Below are 18,048 nucleotides of genomic sequence, written 5' to 3' on the forward strand. Positions count from 1 at the left end.
AGTACGCGTGCGTTCTGCCCCCGTGTGCTGTGCATGAATGTATGCTTGTGTATGAACTCGTTAACTGTACGCACATACTACAACCACCACTCATCTGCTTCCTTATCGTGCAAGTGTTCGTTCGTTGCTGCCGTGCGAAAGAAAGAGAAACAAGCAGTGTCGGTGCGCGCGTCCGTGCGTTTGTTTGTGTGTGTGTAAAAGACAGTGACTGTGTTTACGTGAATGGCCACAAAAAGAGGAAAAAACGCCAAGAAGATTTGAGTTTAAAATTCGTATTTTATAGAAAGTGTTACTTTTACGGTAAAGTTATTTGTGAATGATTGATTTGATTTGGTCGATTTCGTAATATTCATCAGGATAGCACATGGAATAGGGTTAAACACTCCAAAACCCACATCAGTGTTGCGGGTTTATAACTTTTGGATGAGTACATCCGCTTTAAGGTACAGTTTTGTTCTACCAGGCAACGGAGCAACGCGTAAGGAAACAGGACTGTTTGCATCCGCACGGAACAGATACGATACGAAACATGCAGTGTATTTAACTATTGAAAAAATCATGTATTTTTCCTTTCTTCGCCGTACGAAGCAACACTCTGAAACGAAGGAAAACCTAGGTTGAAAGGAAAAACTCGAAACCAACGACAACAATGTGTGTATGTGTTTGCTAGCGAACCAGAGCGAACTTAAGGGTTTGGTGGGACATGCGCGCCACTTGACACCGTTTTTCGTTATCTGATTTAATAGCATTCGACGGTGAAATGCGTCTGTATGTAGGAAAGGAAGCATCGGACGACGTTCAAGCGTGGAACGTGGAAAGGCAAAAATACGGAGCAGCACGCCAGAGCATGAGTTGGGTTCAATATTTATGATGGTGGTCCTCTACCTACCAAGCCGTACGTGTCGGGTTCATGATAAAGCAACAAACTGTAGTCAAATCCTACTGAATGTAGAATCTGTTTTTCATGTAATTGTTAGGCCCTACCTTTTGATGCTTCTATAAAACGGATTACAAAGTCCTCAACCGCCTAGGAAACGCAAAAATTCAACTAGGGGCCAACCTAATCCTTACCCTTATCGCCGTTAGCTGTTGATCTGCTGCTTGAATTTCGCAGAAAGCTTGCTGCGTCATTGCAAAAAACAAGGCAAGAGTTGTTGGAGTCCGCTTATTCCTGTTTTTCTTTCGTCGCTTTTTACGCTAAGCACAAAACTTGTGACGAACAACCGCACAGGGAAGCGCATTGATAAGGCAGATAATGAACATTGCTAACACGTTTCAAATGCCAGCCTTATTACGGTAGGAAACAAAATGGACTGCAATTGATATGGTGTTCCGTCTGCTGCACCTGTCATTTAACAAACATCTCATCATATGGGATTGCAACATCACCAGTGCGTCGCCTCTAGGTTGGCTTCGTCTCTCGATCACGTGGTAAAAGCAACCTAGCACCTCGTGCTGAGATGTTGCTATCGGAATAATGATATTAAAAAAACCGGTTCATTTATGTAGAGCTGTATTAAGTGAGAACAAAAAGCGTTACAGGGAACGTGAATTGTTTTGTATAATCAGAAAAATGATACAATGTTATTTATTTTAACATTTTGCTAAATGGGAAAAGAAGACCATCAGACCCGACGTAAAATGTCAAACCATACGCACGTGGCCCCACGCATAGCCAATGAATGGTTTAACACGTGCCAATGAATGCGCATAAAGTGTGTAGTTACGATTAAGCGAACTTAACTCCAGGGAGTTCAGGAGAGAAAAAAAAGTGTTGGAAATTTTCCATTTCCCGTGCATTTCTTCGACAATCACGTGCCATCGCTTCGTGACATGTACGTTGGAAAGGATAAAACACATGCAGCAAAATAAGTAAAACAATATTTGCCATTTTGTTGTTGTTACTCTTGCGATAAAAAAAAGCATTAAACATCTGTGATGAAGAGTAATGTTTAATGACTTTTTTCTTCTCTTTTGTAGTGGGCGATAAACTCACCATCGCAGAAACGTGCACTTGTTTCGTCTTCAAATCCGTGCGAACATAAACCTCCCCCCTTTTTTCCAGTATATGCGCAGCAGATGCCGCAGGATCTGGCGATGAAAGAAACACGAAAAACTATGTTTCTGACATCGCACACAAAAACAGGTTCTTCTTTTCCTGCACAATGCTTGGTCCCCACCTCCCAGGCCCATGCAGCATGATCAATCTCCTATGAAACTGCACAAGGCACAGGGAAGATGAGAGAATGTGCCATATTATAATAGCAACCTTCTTCATCAAGCCGCTCGTTAATCGTCCGACAAACGCACACACACACCACTCAGATACAGGATGCGTCTTCGCGATAATGCAGTTTTTCATAAACGATGCTCTTCCACATTGTTTGCCTTGTGTCTGTTGCCCTTTGCCTCTCTGGGTGCTGCACCAGCAAGAAATCACAACAGGTCAAAGAAAAGATATAGTTGGGTGTGGAACGGAAATTAATATATAGCAGTAGAACGACCCATAGGCATAAGAAAATCAGCAGGATCGCATCAATAAACCGTGGAGTGTATCTGAGATGCACGAGGTTGGGGATAAGATATAATAAAATAATTTTGCCACAGCCAGTCCAAGGTTCAAGGTTTTCCACACAAAGCATAAAGCGAATGCTCAACAGAAGAGGAACAGAAAATGGAACGAACATTGCTTTAAAAGTAATTCGATGCTAAAGCAAAAGACACATAACAGCTGAAAAACATGAAAAACTATAAGGAGAATTGAATTATTTCATCATCTTATCATACAGAATTATTGTTTATCAGATATGTGTTATCGTTCACAATCGTTAACATTATTTAACCGCACACAGCAAGCACAAGCATGGTAGAGAGCACAAGTATGTAGTTATAATTGATTTTAAATCTACTCTTCTCTTCACAAAACATGCAACAAGGCGTGGCAAGTAATATTGAGTTTCATGATGAAACTTTTCTTCCTGGTTGGACTGATGTATCCTGTCCGACCACAAACAACCCACGAGATGTTACTGACTCAGCAGTTTTCTCCTACCTTTTTGTTCATTTCCTGATAGAAACTGTTCGGTGATCCAGCCTAACCACGTTAATGTGAAGAAATGGGGGTTTTTTTTTCTAAATAATTTGATCATATAAGCTTCGAATTGGTTTATAATACTCATCAATGTAACAAATATTTGAGATGTATGATAGTTCTAGTTAGTTCTATGAATGTTTTCTAACAATCTGTTCATAATTAAGTACAACAGAAATTTGTTAACACGCACACTGATACATTCCGCTTATGCTAAGCATAATCATCACTGACCGAAGCCATTATTTTGTGTGTGGGATTATCCTACATTCACCAAATAATAACCTCCAGAATGTGGTTTTCTTCCCCCACCGTAAAGCGGAAAAGGACGTTATTTAAGAGGGATGTTGTTTTTTTGTTGTTTCGTAGTGGTTTCACGCATCGCGCTATAGCGAATAGAATTCAACGAACTCTGAAGGTCTTTTTCATTTATTATAGAGACCCGAAAAAATACATGAAACAACCGGCAGTCCGGTCTGTCGGCGGTTGTTTTTTTTTTTTTGCTTTCCTCTAACTCCCGATTGATTCGTGGAGTTGCGTTCGTAGTCGTCAGTAAAACAAAGTCCAACAACTATCAAGAAGTTGTTCGTTCAGGTATGAAGCAAAGGTTTCAAAATCATTCTCCCCCGGTGCAGTCTTTACTGTCAGCAGCGGCATGTGCAAATGTTTGCCTGTGACGGACGTGGACGATCTTGAACCTGCCGGATAAACAAACGCTGTGGTACAGTTTGGTCATTCGGAACAAAAAAAAAACGCAAACTCTCCCCACCTTTAGCGAACATGCGCGGGCCACCTTCGAACAAAGCCAAACGCGTGTGCGTTGGTTTCCGGGAGAAGGGTTAGGATACGATCTGGCAGAAAACGTGAGAAGTTTTAAAATGTATTTTGTAAAGTCTAACATACAAGCGCCGCGCATGCAGCATGGTGGTGTGTTACAAACGTTTTGTTCTTTGTGCAGTTTTTCATGTTCTCCAGCTTTTAGACCTTGAATTGTCACTCTTAGCAGACCGAGGGAGCTTTGTGCTGATTTCCGTTACGTCCAGGAACTGTATTTGCATCGTGAAAATACCGTTTTCATAAGCGACAAACAGGAAAGAATCCATATTTGTATCTTTCGACTATTAATCCTTGTGTTGATATCCAAGCGATCAGTCGATTACCTTCGATCGTTTGGCACGAATCCTCCACGATCGCGTTTCGTTTGTCACGAATCATGTGTTCGATTCATGTTTATGTATTATCTGGTTAGTGTTTCCGCATGCCCAAGGAACTCAAAAACGTAGAATAATTGTATGGTGCTAGAAGCACACGATGGTATACATTCACTTCAGAGCAAATCGACAAACGTATCACCAACATTCTAAAGTTGGCTAGTATTGCTTAAAGTAGTTGGTTTCGAGTTCTTGTGTTATAAACTGTGATTCTCTTATTGTGTTGTGTGTTTTCTATCATTGATCAAAACCTAACCATAGTAAGAAAAAAGCTACCAAACGACATACTTTTTCTTGAGAGTTCACTCTTAACCAAGGTCAATGTGGTAGAAGATTGTGACGTCTATTATTGTTTGGTTGGGTTATTATCAATCTGTTTTACTAAACATGCACTTTGATTACTTTGACTCTATAAAACCTCAGCCAATTTTGAGCTACTATAACTTGAATAGTTGAATCAGTCAAGTTCGGCGGATTAGTCAACCAAATTAAGATTTGCACCAAGACTCGGTGTGTTGTTGAGTTGTGCATTACCAACTTCATTATTTGATGGACCGATCTTCTAAAAATGAAAAATAATTAAAGAATGAATATATTATGCTCTTGCGATGCGTATAGGAATATTAAATCATCTTCTCCAGCGCATTTTCTATTTTCTAACCATATTCTCTTGATTTAATCTCTTCTTTGTTTATTTGTAGATTCAATTACAAACACGCCCTGATTGACATTTCCATATACGGTGCGCTTGACACCATATTAAGTGGTTAAACAAACAACAGAAATTGAAACAATCCTAACGGACTGACCTAAATTGCAGCGGAGGCACATGTATTGGCTGGGGTCGTCTTAGCTATGCAGGCTCTTCGAATTGTCGTTTTTCGTGCCGGAAAGCAAACGACAAAGATCTCCTGCCTGGGTCACTGTGGATGCGTTGTCTAAAGAAGCTTGTTTTTGTGGTCTAACGGTCTTTTCCTGCATTGGCTGCATTCGCACTTCGGCAATGGTGGTGTTGCAAGGTCGATCGAAGGAATTTTCTTCAATATCGGAGCAAACTGGATTCGGAAGATTCGTCCCCTACCACCACCCTACGCGCTCAGTCCAATGGTCCGAGTGGGGCTGTAAAATTGCTTTATCTTATGTACCTCACCAACCGTTTGGATTTCTAAAGCCGAGGCAGCCAAGGAGGAGATATGTAAGGTGGACTTAGAAGGTTGCTTGTTGGAAAACTTCAAAACCACGCTGTACAAAATCAGAATGGGGTTGAATATTTCTTTCAATTCCAGGTTGTTTAAGACCTCCACACAGGAACACACAACCACATACCAGCAGCAAGGCTAGTTTGGTTGCTTATCGCGGAGCATTTCTTCGCTATGTGTTCTCCCTTATCTATTCCCTTCAATGTCGTCCGTCGCGAAGCTTCTTCGTGGTTTTTTTTTTCACAATATTTTTCCCAACGGGGATAGAAAATAGTTGCTAGTGTAGATGAGGAATAGTTTAAATCGAGTTGCTACAGCTAGAAAAAGCGGACCAGCGCATAATCGCTCTCTGTAGTGTGGAGGCAGTAGAACTCGCTTATTCGTGCTTTCTCACTTTGTCCTTTTTGTAAAGTCATTGAAAATGAGGTTGTTTTCTTTTTTGTAGTATTCACGGTTTGGTTGCACAGAGACTGTACCACCGTCTGCTCACTTTAAGGTCATCTTGTCACCGTGGATCAATGTAGTAGTAGTAGCAGCAGCAGTCGTATCAGTCTTCTAGCGTATTTGTTTCATTGGAATGGTGGATAGGAAGAGAAGCGAAAAACGTAGCAGCACAGAAAAGCAGCATAGCGCCGTGTCACGCTTTTGCCGCACCAGTCACACCATTCCATTGGAACTCGAACCATCGTCATCGGCCACACCACTGTCAGCTGGTTTTTGTACAGCGGAATTCAACGTCGCAGTATCCTTTGTGGATGATGAGGGAACGCAATGGCCGGAACGTGAAGCATCACTTTACACAGAATCACATAGAAGAAAAAAATGCAAAACTAAATAGTTTGTGTGGTGCTGGTGTGATGGTCTGATGTGCACGTCTTATTCGCATTCACACGGTGCACACACACACACTTGAACGCGTCTCTTTCCGTTCCGCGTGTTCGATCATTATTCCAACGCATCCGATCGTGAACCGTGTCTTGGGGTGTTATTGCGCGGAAGTATTCGATCGGTTGGTTTGCTTCCTTCGATGATCGCGTCTACTCTCTTCGCCAATCGCGAACCCACAGGTTCGTTTCAACTCGCTTTGTTCGTGGTGGCGATCGATCATTCTGTACTGCTTGTGGTGACCATATTTGTTGACTAGAGCTACAATATCAAATAGTGGTAATGTCATTAGATGGACTCGCGAGTGTGTTGCACATTTTATCATGCTTTGATTGATGTAAATTGGTGGTCTTTGTTCGGTTCAGCGCTACCATTCTCTGTTCACGAATTGGTTGGGACTGGTTTTTTCCCAACAAAAGAAACGTTTAAATTGCGTTATTGTGTTCCATTTATGTTCATATTAAAAGTTGAAATAAAATGAGCTTCTTTTGTGGATATGATGCAAATAATATCTATTAAACGGATAACGGAAGTTTTTTTTTAGTAAAATAAAATGCTAAGATTTGTGTTGATTTTCCACAAAATAAAGGATAATAAATTCATCAAAGAACAAGAACGAATCTTGTAAACTCTCGAACTTATCAACTGTTCTTTATTGCTTTGTTGTGCTTTGTATTCGCATGTGCTATATCATCTACCACTAATGTCACTTAATGTGGCTCGTAGTATCACAAACACGGAAGAATGGATATTTTCCTTGTTTTCGCCGTTTAACAAAAATATTCCCCCTTTCGATGCACACCAACTGAAACCATGACCTGCGACAAAGCAAATTAAATGTATCTGGTCCGTTTGTCGGGTGGTTTTAAGGTTTTAGCTGCTTCTTTTTTAGCTTCTGCCCTGCCCCAGACAAGAAAGACACCCATCCTTCCCACAAAATGGTTGGGTGGAAAACGCATAAAGAACCATCCTTGGAGCTTTCGAACAGAGAGAGAGAGAGCCATCCTTTTTCTTTCTCTAGTTCTCTCTCTCTCTTTCTCTCTATCGCTCTCAAACAAGGAAATTCAAGAATGCGATCCTTCCGGTTACGATGCGCTCCCCTTTTTAAACGATGGAGGATCTTCATTTTCTCTTCGCCGGAAGAATAAGAGGGAAAAAGGGGGATCCTCTTTGCCATTTCCCCCCAAAAAAATGAAAGACAACAAAGCGCATTATCTTCCACCACCGTAATGAGGTGAGATGGGACGTATAAATGAATTTCCCAAGCATTTTCACTTCCTTTTCTCGTCGTTTTGTGGACGCTGTTGTAAGGTTTCGTTTTGCTAGTGTGCAAACATTTGCTTCCGGATTGTTGAGTCGTCACTTAAACAGGGTGTTGCAGGTTGGCACAAGTAACGATGAAATTGTCCCGGTTGACAATGTGGGACGAAGATTCCTTATTCAACTCTATTTAACACATGACAAAGAATGGTGGTTGCCTTTGTAAAGCACTTGAGCAATATTTTTCATTCGTTAGTTAGTACTAAAGCTGCTTAAAAAAATGTGAATTTCAAGGAAGAATGTATTGAGATTTTTTTTAATGAAATTTCAATACATTATTGTGCAGTTGTAAGAAAAGAAATATTTTATATTTACTCAAAAGGGATCACTTTTTCCATTTCCTCTGCCCTACGTATGTCTCTGCAGTTTAATGATCTTTATCAAGCACGATAAGCTTATGAAGGAAATGATTATTTCAGCTTAACAATCCCACAAAAAAAAGATAAGCAAAGTTATCTTATCGTACTGTGTTTGGAAGCTTAGCTTATCTTATCAAATACCCACCGGAGAGACCTACGTCTCACATTTCAATGAATCATTGCGTTTGGGAACAGGTCACGCCCTGTACTAAACCTTTTCTTTTTGTCGTCTGATCGCAGGAATTGGTCTAAGGGAAATTAGTTTGAGTGGTTTTATGAGACCTTTTGTGCCTTTGGGTAAACTTTTCCTTCATGTGTTCTTGCTAAACTCATAACATCCTTTTTTTTTCGTCTCTTCCGTAAAAGGGGGTTAGTTCTTCACATTTTACCAATGACTTCGGTGCAATAATATCAATATCGCAAGCATTCTTCCTCCATTAAACGACAAACGACTGTGTGGCAATAAAATGTGTTTTAATGTACCAACCTCTCCTTTACCGAAAGGCCGTGGGTTTGATTCTCATTAGCCCGACGAAGACACACGCATCAGCCTCGCACACAGAAACCTTTATGCGTCACAACCTGTTTGTGTCGGTGTGTCCCCCTACATATTCCCTCCGGGAGCACAGCAGTTCGGTATTTTCATCTCTTTTTTCTTTGTTTTTATTGACTATTTTCTCTGATAACGTCTCTCCCTTGCCGATGCTTTGCCCCTTCCAGCGTCTTTTCCCTTTCCCATTTCCCAGGGAAGACGATTAGCCGGAACTGACGCCATTTCAACGGTCACAAAACGATGAACCAACAACATTCACTGAATTCGTGATGTTGAAACGTAAGGCTTCGTTCGCCATGAACAAATAGAAAGGGGTACAAAACATGCTTTTGATAACACAAAAAAGGCTCTCTACAAATGAATGGCTTTAGGCGTGTATATGTGTGTGTGTATTTTTATTTTCATGTTCATTGCGTGTAAAGCTGCACGCAGAAAAAAGAGCCATCTTTATCATTTTGGCAGCTTTATTTTTGCGAACACTTATCACGCTAACATATTTTAAGGCTTTGCCTATCATCAAATTCATGCGTAACGCAATAAACAATTTGACAAAACGTTTTTCTTATGTTTACTCATTTTTTTAACAACTCCTGTTCCTGTAGCTTTATTTATTTTTTGATAATTTTAATTTTTTTTTTCTTCCTTATTATTGCTTTCAACGAAACATGAGTCTTGTTGTGCTTAGTTCATTACGCACCAAGTTGGTGATTATTACGCCTTTTGCTAAAATGGTGTTAAATTGCGTATCTGTGTAGCTTTACTTTTTGTACTTTGGCATAACACAGCCCCAACCGATTGTCAGCTTTAATCTTCGCGTTGGTACTACGCCGTCGCCCGTTGTGTGTTATTGCATTGCAGGGCGCAACAACAAACGAAACCATCAGCAGCTCTTCAAGTTCGCATCGCACCCGTCTGTGTGTGTGTGTGTACGAGCTTCCGAATGTGTTTGTGTGTGCGCGCCTGTGTGTACCGTGACGTAGTGGAAAATCAAGTTACTCGTCTCCCTCAAAGAAAGGAACGGGAGGGGGGTCACTGTACGGGAGGCGCCCACGCTTACCCACTCAGCCCATTCACATGCGCCCCCCCCCCCTCCCACGCGCACCACTATACGCGATACAATGCGGATCAGGGGCGGTCAAAATAAGGAGCAACAATAATACAAACGAGAAAAAAAAAACATACCGTCTGCACACAACACACAAAGAGATGGAAATAGTTGAAACGGGGAAATCCATCCAGTACAAGAACGAGCACACAAAGAAGATGCCGGAGAGCACATATGGAGAGAAAGAGAATAACACTTCGCATGGTCGAGATATTATAAAAAAAAACACAACACCATTTTTACGAGCGGCCGCGACCGTTCCATCTCCCTCTCACGCACGTTACCTTTTTTCGTGAGTAAAATATTGCTGAATAATACTGTGTCTGCGGTGAGGTGAGCTGTTTGACAGAGCGAAACAGTTATAGCTACTATACTGGTTGTATGGTACACCGCTGCATATGTGCGTGAAAGAGCAGGAAAAAAAGAGCGAGAGAGATCGCTCGCAGATTGCCGCAGCTCGCAAGTTAAACCGTTCGCGGTTCGAGCGTCGAGCACCGTAACCGTCAGTACGAGCCAAGTTGTGAAATCGTTCGGATCGCTTCGGGAAGTGAGAGCTCGTTTTGCTCGCCGTTCTGCTGTCTCCGTTGCGTTGGTCGCAGTTTTTTTTGCCTGGATTTGTTATTCCACTGTACCGTGTGTGTGTGCGCGCGTAGTGTGTGTAGTGTTGTGCCCTGTTCAACCTTGGATGCACTGCGGATAGGTGTGTGTTGCTATTAAAGCCGTTGCCCCGTCGTGCCCGAGCTTGCCGCAGAACACCAGTTTTCTTGCGTGGTGCCGTCACGTAAATTGATGGTAATAAAATCTCCCGCTGCAGCCATTGCGGGGAGCGGAGATGATCCTCTAAGCTTTTCTGTACGTTCAATCGAGATGATGTTCATTGGTGGTGTGTTCGCAAGAGAATGGTGGCTTAGGCCTTTTTCGGGGTGGTGGTGGTGGCGGTGCGTCGTCGTCATCATCGTCATTCGCTCATTCCATCAATTTTCATCCATCAGTCATGTGCTTTTTGTTGTGTGTGCCCAGAGCCGCCGTGTCGTGTGGAGTAGGTTCGTGGAAGGTCTTGTCATTGCACCCAATCCTCGCTGCTTGTTGTCTCCCTTTTTTTTGCTGGTCAATCTATCCGGTGTGTATATGGCCATATGTCCAGTGTCCGGAGGGGGTGTGAGGGGGGAAAGAGGGGTAGATTCGCTGCCCATTGCGATGTTCTGGCAAATGTCATCTAAAGCATGTGTGTTGCGTTTATGTGTTGCGATAGTGTGTGCGAGTAACGAATGCTTGACAGAAAAGAGCGTATGCTACTTCCGGGATGTGTAATTGTGTGCGCGTGTGTGTGTGTATGATACTAAGGGTGAAAAAGTTTTTTTTCCTAAATTCGCTTTCATTTTTACACAGCCTGTTTTGATTGAGATCAAAACTACTCTCGCATGAAGGAAATGTTACGCTAATGCTAAAATGTGTACCCGCGGGATGTGTCCAAAAAAAATTATTAACAAAAATGAAAAATTGTTTGTTAATGCGTGCTATAACGGCTTTTCGAGATGGAAATGTGTGTATATTTGGGGCGAAAAAAAAGGTTCACTTATTGCGCATGTAGTTCATATCCGTTTGCGCAATCTATTGCGAACCAAAGCACCAGAGTTCCCATTTGCAGCGAGATCCAATTAAGAAAACACATCGCGAAAAGGAAAGATCAAGTGGGCCCCATCAGCTCCCTCCGATACGTGGGAGGGGAGGTGGGAGTTTGTTGTTTTTTTTTTGGTTTCGTACAGTCTGTGCCTGTGTTTGGTTATGTCCCGTGCAATTGCTCTAGCGTATTACATTTTTGCGTTTCAGCCCTCCTGACCATTGCTATAAGCGCTGTGTGCTGTGTGTGTGTGTGTGTGTGTGTGTGTGTGTGTGTGTGTGTGTGTGTGTGTGGGGGGGGGGGGTCTTCTCCCCTGTCACAATGAAGTGAAACTCGTCTCCAATCAAGAGTGCTTGCATGTGTATGTGTGCTTTGTATGTTTTGTGATCGTATTGTGCAGCTTGTGGTTTGTAAATGAATATGTTGGTCGTCGTCCCAACAACATCCGTGCGATGTGTTTTCTTTAGCCACCACACATTCCCCGTTTGTTGGAAAACCGAAAACACGTTTCTTCCTGCAGAAGGTTGAAATATTTCTGCTTTTGCTGCGCGCCCCGTTTTCTGTCGAATTTTTGGCGAAGCTCTGGCCCGTTTTGTTCAGTGTTGTGTGTGTGTTTTTATGTGTGGTGGTAGAGCTATTTGTTATAAGTGTACTGAGCGAAAAAAAATCACCCACCACCCGTTTATTACGCGAGGTTCGCCAAATGGATGCAAATTGAAAAAAAAATCCCTCGAGATAAAAGAGGAATTCAACGGAATGGAGTAGCTGCCAAGATTCGCTTTTGGCTGGTGTGGTGTGGTGTAAATGTTTTTGTTCTTTAAGTTGTTAAGGTTCTGCGCGTGACTGTGGCTCTCTTGTCCTTTTTTTTTGTTTGACTGCCCTTTTTTTGTTAGTAAAGTATTCTCGAAATTACCCCTGTAGTTGGTATGGAGATCGTATTCGCAAGTGAATTTTTGTTTAATGCTTTACTGAAACGGAACGAAAAAACAGCATAAGTTTGCTTACACACCCGCGCGAAATGACTTCTCAGTTAGCGATAAAAATAATCATCTTCAATATATCAGTGCTGAGAGAGAGAGAGGACAGGTGTAAGTGTCTCGAGGGCGAGAAAGAAAAGGGAAACGAAAACTCGTATCATGTGACAGGTCAGGTTAGCTGTACCGCTCGTGTGCTGGTAGTAGAGAGTGTATGCAATTATCACCACCACACAATGTGTTATCGTTGATGGGTAAATAACGCGACGGTGCGACGTAATAACAAACAAAAAAACAGGCTTATTCCCATTCTGTTTTTTTTATGTCACTCCTCTGTACCGTGAGCTGTACGAAAAGACGTCATCAGCTGGTAATTGTCTGCCAACCATTTGCGTCCTTACGATCAACATCTTCGTCGTCGTTGCCATCGCAGCAGTCCCCCTGTGTGTTTGCTTCTAATCTTCCACTGCGCTCAAAAGTCATCCGTTGCCATCACCACTACTACTACTGATGAACAAACGGTCGCGACCGCATTGTTGCACGTGTGTGTGTTTGTTTTATGCGTGCGTTGGACGCGTATGTGTTTGTGTGTCCTTGTTGTGTTGTGTTTCTTTCTATTTGGTGTGGAAGCGCGTGTGAAACAACGACGTCTGTGTTTCTCCTAATTGGGCTCACCGCACGTCTCTATTGCGTGTTTCACACACAAAAACCCTCTGTCGTCTCTTCGTAAACTGGCACGGGGATGTACTACTATTGTTTGGCCAACGACGCATCCTTCAATAGACAAACGGAGGTGGACAGTGTTGAAGAAGTTTGTAGGGCAGGGGTAATGAATGTTGTGCCATTTTTTCATCACAACACAACACACGCGCAGCCTTGCGACGTGTTTTCTTTATTTTGCCCTGCCTTTATCTTTGTTTATTCCATCCGATTACGTGGAAAAAACGGGAGCGAGAAAGGCACGTGTCGTGGTTTTGTTTGACCGGACCTCACAACAAAGACTGCATAATGAGTTTGTTTGCCATAAAGTTTGCTATAATCCTATCATTGCTGTCGTTTGGCAAAAGTCACAAAGTATAGTTATACAATTAATGCTAAATGCTTAAAACTACATACCGTAGCTGGAAAACTAATTTGCGCTCCGTTGTAAATGCAAACCCTACAATCGATCTTCATACACCGCCTACACCGTTATTGGGAAGTAATTTCTCTTGCCAACACACTCGACGAGCGCCTGGTTTATTACGTGCTCTTATCGTGTATTTTGCGCAAACGTTTGTTTTTAGTTAGATCTATGTTTAGCACACGTCTCGCACACTAAACCATTCGGCAGTGACATACGTCAGCCGTAAGCTAAATAATCGCAAACACGCGAGAATAAATACGAACATAACGCAACACAGTCGCGGGGGGTTAGTAGTGCGTCAACGAATCGAGTGCCAAGTGTGTTGTGTTGAAGAAAATTGTTTAAAATGTAGTTGCTTTTTAAATAATATTTCAACATTTATCAACTTTATGAAAAAGTATTATAATGGGAAAAAATAATTAATAATTAAAAATAAATAAATACAGTGTAGCGCCGATTATCCGGGTACCTTTTATCCGGCTGTCTCATTATCCGTGCAGCTTCGGAAATGACAGCTTCATATCGAATCCAGCCATGTTTTTTTAATGCATGAGATTTCAGGTGCGTTTATACCCGTTCGTACTTTCCAAGGAACACATGTGTACACTATGTATAAGAGACTTGAGAGAAGGTTCCGGATGTAACTCTACTTCGGTCTTGAAACTTCGGAAATTGAAGGATTGTATAAACTAAGAATCGGAAGGATCTTCAAAAACTATTATGTTTGGAACATGTAGGCGAGGAAAGCACAGAGAAGTGGATACTAATAGATTCTAATTATCCTAGATACGAATTCAAAAGCGACACAGGTATTATCGTATGCTAATGAGTTGTTAGAATTCGTGGACAACAAGGACAGCTACCTAAACGTAGGAAAAATAAGAGCAAATATTAAAATGTATTATACAAACGCATACCTGTCAACCAAAGTTTGTGATCCTTTTATCCGTGTTGTTCGATTATCCGCCCACCATTGAGTCCCAATGTGCCCGGATAATCGGCGCTCCACTGTATTTTAAACAATAATGATTCAAACTTGGTTTAAGGATATTATTCATTATTTCTTTTTATTGTGTACAATGCGAAGCACAAAGTTTCTCTTCATTTAATCAATAAAACCTATTCTGAGAATCAATTCTCACTCTCACTCAAGCTTTCCAATTAACTAAAATTATGCTAAACTTGTTTCAAACCTCATTAATCTTTAATATTAAATCAATAAACTTCGAAGAAGAAAGTATGACAAGTTGTCAAATGAAGCGTAATGCCTTTCCTGTTCGCTTCACATAATTTACCCATAACAACCTCCCGGATTAAAAAAAACTTCTTTCACGGGAGGTCACTGTTGTGTTCGCACGGGGGAATTACCACCACTGAATTTCCCGGAATCCAAACTTTCCCTGAACACAAGTACCACCACACGACCCCCCAATCCCAGTTTGTTTTTCGCTGCTATTTCTACGTTAATCTTTCACTAGGCTTAAATGTAACCTCCCGCGGCGCAATGGAAAATGGATTGGAAAAAAAGGAAACCAATACCCAGCGCAGAAATCCCCCGAATATGATCTTAAGAAATCCCGAAGGGAGACACTTATGTCGGCATGGGATAGAGAAGGGTTGGGAAAAACTGTTTTTTTCATACTTACTTTGTACGCCTTTTCCATCCACTCACCTTCGCGACGTTGTTCTTCTTTCATTCCTCATTTCCTTTTAGTGTGTGTGTTTGTGTGTTGGTGCGTCGAACTGCCTTTGGGGTCCTTGGCCATTTTCAATGTTATAACCTCTGGGCGAGCAGGAAATGATGAGAACTATATAGTAAACCGTACAGACGCACGCGTATCCGCATACATTTAAACAGAGAAGCACGCAAATGCTCTTGCGTAGACCAACAACGGCGAACAACATAAAGCACAAACACAGATGAAACAGCCCGCCGTACGGAACATATGTGGGTCGTTCGAATGAACACGTTGTGCATAACACGCAAAGCATACCAGAAGGATTAACGACACATTTTAATGAGTTTCCTACGCCGCCAGATTCAACGCACACACATGCATTGTTGTAGGGCGAAGTAGAGGATAGAGGGGAAACAACACGACGACATCAGCACACCAGCTGGCCAACGACGAATAACCTCCCCACCCCCCCTGTCTCTTTGAACGGAAGCACACGCACCTTTAGCACAGAGGGGGTGAGAAGGTAGCATAAACCGACCAACACCTTATGTTCGGAAGCACTACAAGGAGAACGGAACAACGAACGATTGATGTGTGCGTGTGCGTTTGTGTATTGATGTATTGCTCTGTCGAACGTATGTCATACAATCCTAACTACACATTCCGATGCATTCATGCAAAATATTTCCTTTTTTTCGTAAGATTTACGTAGAAAATAGATTAAACATAAAACAGTGAAACATCGATTATCCGTGCTCCTTTTCGTGATTTGACACTTACCCGAATAAGCGGGTAATACGGATAATATGTGATTTGATAATGTTTTATCGTTTACGCTCAACTTTGATGAACTTTAAGTACAGTACAAAGCGTCGATTATCCGAAGTGCTCGGTACAGGACTGATGCCGGTTAATCGATTTCCACGGATAATAGTCCCTTAAATATCAAGGTCATTTATATATCTAGATAAAGCGTATATAGTATCTATATACTATACTATGGTCGTTTTTTTGATGTCAAAAATGATTCTGGATAAAGCAAATTATTATCAAATAACATTTAAAATTTAGAACGTAAAATAAAACCATTTCAAATATATCGTATGGTGACGATTTTTATAATTTTAACCAACCTGACGTCAGCACAAATGATCGCCACGGTTGAACAGCTGTCAATTTTCAGCGCACGGTTAATCCGCCCCCGGATAATCGATGTTCTACTTTGTAATTGAATATTATTAAACTTTTTTTTATTAAAACATGTAAATTTTGAATTAAACTCTTGAATCTCTCAAGAACCATATTGTATTTAAACTCTTGATTCTTCATTCACTAAACGGTGCACTCGATTCAATATTGAACTTTGCCAACTCTTACCAAATCGACACTGACCAGTGTACTCCGTTTAGTGTTTCTTGTTATCCGATTGCTGGATGCGATGACGTTTCGCACCATCTACACGACGCGGAATCATCCCTCCCATTCATCATGCGTCTGCCTGTCGTATAGGAAGCATAAATAAAGGTCCCTCCTGCTGCTGCTGGTGGTAGAGTGTGGTGTGTTACCCGCAAGTGGTCCGCATATCCGCACCAGCCAGACAACACAAACAAACGCATACGCACAAAGTTCATCTGTGTAGTTGAATGACCTCAAACGGTCGCCGCCACCATCGTCTCGGTGTTCTGCACATCAACGCACACACACACACACATACACGTATCAAGAAACTGCCGCCCTTATGGTGTATTACGCGGGTTTAGGTTTAACGAGAGCCGGGTGTGGTGTGTGTAGCCCTTCACTCGATCGTTTCGGTTTGTTCTTCCCTCCGGTTCCCTAACTTTTTTTTCGTGTTGCTGCTCTCTGCATGGCTAATGCTAAAAGTCTGGGCTCTTTTTTTTATCCCTTTTAACTACTTATCTGTTTCATTCTTTTCGTCTTTTTGGTGTGAGGGACTCTTTCGCTCCCGTTTGTGTCACCCGTTGGTTTTATTTGTTTTATTCTTCGGTTTCGGTGCGGTGGCGGCCGAGCTTACCATCTATTATTACCACCTGCTTCTCTTACTTTTTCTCTTTCTCCATGATTCAGCTATCATACATGACATTCTTTCCCTCTTTTTTTTATGAATGACGAGTGCGTTGGTTTGTTGCTTCACTTTCCAGAAATCCGACACGCATTTTCCGATTTATTCGAACGAGGCAGAATTTCAGACGTCGTTCGGGTCATCTTTTACTCTGTTGCTTGTGGTGTTTTGCGTCTTTTCGTATCGATTTATTTGGAGTTGATGAATTTTATTAGGTCTCCTTCTGGTTCAAGCTCTTCAAAATGATTTTGTATCGCACAATTGGTTTATAAATTACTGTTATATTTTTTATATTTCTTTGAGAGCGTACCTTTGCTGGAATACGCCAATGTACAAACTTGTTTTTGTTTTTAATTTTCACGAGGTTTATACATGATCAACATCCTTTTGAACAAGAGATCCAACAAGTGCGAATAGGATTAGAGATCTCTTTACCTCAGCAATTGAAAAGACTCCGACTTTGTCAAGTTAAACTGGTATGACTAAAGTTCCAACTAAATCCATTTAAAACATTAGAATTACTGTGATACATTTGAAGAAGATCATCATAGTCAAAAGTTGGAAAAGCACAGAAGATCTCCATTTCCAAGAAAAGTTTTTTCAACAGAATTGCCTGCTTCTTCGACTATAAATCTTCGTCCTTTTTTATTAAAAACCCTTCCAAATATTAAATTCTGTCAGTGACATTTAGAGGATTCCTATTTCTATTCGCTCGCATGTGGTACAGACACGTGCAGCAAGTCAAAAGCGCACCACAAACAGCACGTTGTATTTTAAGGTTTCGAACATTCAAACATTACAAAAAAACAACTCTTTCTGTACACTGTTTCGCTTCAAGGTTATTG

General features: G+C 41.5%; 1 protein-coding gene across 3 annotated transcripts in view; it reads left to right on the forward strand.

Annotated features, from left to right (window-relative positions):
* Positions 1 to 18,048, forward strand: part of LOC125765143 (AN1-type zinc finger protein 6) — a 30,074-nt gene that overhangs the window by 1,246 nt on the left and 10,780 nt on the right. Inside the window, exon 1 of one of the 3 annotated variants that reach the window (XM_049430041.1) lies at positions 10,214 to 10,515. The exons of 1 other annotated variant lie outside the window; for it this stretch is intronic. The gene's annotated coding sequence lies outside the window, so the exon portion shown is untranslated. Of the gene's footprint in view, positions 1 to 10,213; positions 10,516 to 18,048 lie in introns of those variants that run through there. One more of the 3 variants, XM_049430042.1, reaches the window with a different exon arrangement.

This window comes from Anopheles funestus, chromosome 2RL, assembly GCF_943734845.2.
Source record: "Anopheles funestus chromosome 2RL, idAnoFuneDA-416_04, whole genome shotgun sequence".
Classification (NCBI taxonomy): Eukaryota; Metazoa; Arthropoda; class Insecta; order Diptera; family Culicidae; genus Anopheles; species Anopheles funestus.